The following is a 2,860-nucleotide window of genomic DNA, read 5'->3' as shown; positions in this document are numbered from 1 at the left end:
ATGGGGAAAACCTGTCAATAGGCTCTCAATCTTGCTACTATTCCATTACTGCCTTCATGCAATAGGTCCTTTCTCAGCAACCCTTCTCAGGCAGTCACATGTTAGGAGTGGACATGATGATGCTCCTCGCCCCCATTTCCCTCCCCCTTCACAATGATTGCAGTTACCAATGCTTTCCCGAAACCAGCTGCTGTGTCACACAACAGCGAACTTCGGGAGGCAGTTGTGATTGCTTGACCCCCTCCTGAAGTGTGAGGCTGATGTGTGAATGTAGACACAGCAGCCTGTGCTTTGGAAGGGAATGGGAGTAGTGATTGTGGCTGCCAAAACCTTCAAGAGGTGTTGGCAGTTTTGGGAAGCGGTTGCAAGCTGTGATCACTTCTCCCTCCCGACACTTGGAAGGCAGTGTTTGGCTGGGTAGAAACAGATCATGCAACTATGGATTCCCAAAACACTATTGTGGAGGAAAGTGTGATAAGAAACTATGCCAACCTGGTATGCATCCATTCTTAAACTAGTGTGACTGTGCTGGGATAGCAGGCTGGTGTTATAAAGATGAAAGTCCTAAGAAAGATTATAGAAAAAGAGGACAGCCAGATGAATAACATGGGAACCCCCATCCTCAGTGGAAAGGAACATTTTGGGGCCAATTTAGTGCTGACTGGCAGTAAAAATATTTGATGATCTTTACCTGCAAAAGGATTCATTCCAAGTTTTGGTTTTGTAAGCTTTCTTTCCCCCTTCCAAATGATGGTCAGAAAACTCAAATGAGAGAATGTAAGACCAGATGATTATTGCTAATCTACAACTTAAGTAAGAGTTACTGCTGAATTAGCTTTACTTGTAGAGAAATTTTCATTGAAGTGACCCACCAAGGTCTGGTGGTTCAATAGTATCTGTAGAAAGGGGATGCCAAGGGGGCAACCTTTGAAAATGTGCAAATGGCCAGACTTAGAGCCAAATGCTGAAATTATTGTTTTCATGAGCATGAAGGACTCTGGCAATAACTAATAAGCACCATAGTTAACAAGTCCTTTGTATTACAAATTCATTTGCAATACATCTCAAACTTTCATCCATGCATCCACACCAGGGTTGACCAAATTTCCCCATCTGATGGCTCAGTTCTGGCTACCAGCTGAATGCATGAGGGCACAGACTGTTAGGAGTTTTAGAGTTGCTGCTCCAAGATCCTCATATTTGCTGCCTTGCCCCCTTTACTCCTCATGAATTGAGACCTGAAGGGAATTATCACATATGAAAATACTGAGGGACAGGGTTTATATGTATAGGCCACCCAATTTTAAGCCCACACATTTTCAACCAAAACAGGGCTTTGAATTACTCCAATTTCTAGCCAGTGGTGTGGGCCCCATAAGTATATTCTGCTTTCAAATTTTCCTTATGTCAGAAACTAAAGTTCTGAAACCAGTGCATTACTCACCATATTTGTCTCCTTGTCCTGATATCCTGTGGAAAGGAAGTATCTCTTGCTGCATGGGGGGATCCCCAGTCTTCACCCCCCCCCCCCTTGAATGTGTCTTTTGACTTGGAATGAAAACTAACTTTACCCACACAATGCTGATCATCAAGTGGACTAAAGAGGTTAGACCAAAGGGAAGTAGCAGAGAAGGCACACAGTGCTTCAAGTGTCAACAAAGCTGCAACAGGCCTGGCTGAACAAGTTAAGAGCATATCTACCCTAAAAGCAGGACAGTTGTAAAAGAAGAACCTTACCAGGGACTTGTCTACACTGGGTAAAAATGCCAAACTCACCCTGAATCTGGTGCTGGCAGTCCTTATGATATATGGCCCTTAACCTGACTTTGCTTTGAACTAAGCAAAGCTGGGGGAAAGCCTAGTACATCCCAGAAATTCTGGAGTAACCACGGGTTCTTTTGGCATGTGGCCAGCTGGATCAGGTTTGATTTCAATTGGCTTGATCCATTATCTACACACCAAGAGCTGGGGATGTCCTATTTTCAGACATCCTCTATCACCACTTCCATGCAGGAACTTCTTGTAAAGTCTGCCCGGTGCACCATCATGTCTGCTGAGGTCAGAATGAGGCACCAATGCAATCAACAAAGAAGCGGTAGATCAGCCCCCTCCTTGTTTATCACATGGTGGGTTGTCCTGTTCTGATCTTAGCAGAAGTGATGGAGTGCTAGGAAGGCTTTCCCAGGTAGCTGCTTGACTGGTGAGGTTGAAGTAGTGGCAGTTGTGGCAGTAGCAATGAGGGGGATGAGCAAGTGAGGCTGATGTGATGCCAGCTCAGCTGGCCCTTCTGCACACCAATGGAGCATTATATTGGTTTTAGCGTGATGCATATGTTATTATTATTATTATTAACCTTTATTTATAAAGTGCTGTAAATTTACACAGCGCTGTACATACAATCTTTTTAATTGGACGGTTCCCTGCCCTCAGGCTCACAATCTAACAAGACACGACACAAAAGGAGAAGGGAGTGGCGGTGGGGAAGGGACCTCTCTAGTATCATAATACATATAAAGTACATGGCAATACAGGAACATCATTACCAGTAAGGGGCCAGTTTGGGTATAATGCTTCATCGTGGCTATGGATTAAGTGGCTGTTGCAGCCTCAGTTCCTGAGGTTTACAGTACTTATGCCCTTCGATGACCTGGGTGAATGTAGTGAACTAACACATGAAAGATTAATTCCAACACTCTCCATAGGGCGGCCACCAATCGTGTTGTAAGTTACACAGAAGAGCGTAGCAGCTATTCCAGAGGGTTATTTGACCAACACAGAGTGAAGTGCCTCACTTGGTATTTCAACAGGGATTAAATTAGGCACTGTACAAATCAAAGGAATCCTATTTAGAGAGAAGAAA

This window comes from Sceloporus occidentalis, unplaced genomic scaffold (genome assembly GCF_023333645.1).
Source record: "Sceloporus occidentalis isolate IW3139 unplaced genomic scaffold, rSceOcc1.0.p SCAF_2, whole genome shotgun sequence".
Classification (NCBI taxonomy): domain Eukaryota; kingdom Metazoa; phylum Chordata; class Lepidosauria; order Squamata; family Phrynosomatidae; genus Sceloporus; species Sceloporus occidentalis.
This window is presented reverse-complemented; position numbering follows the sequence as displayed.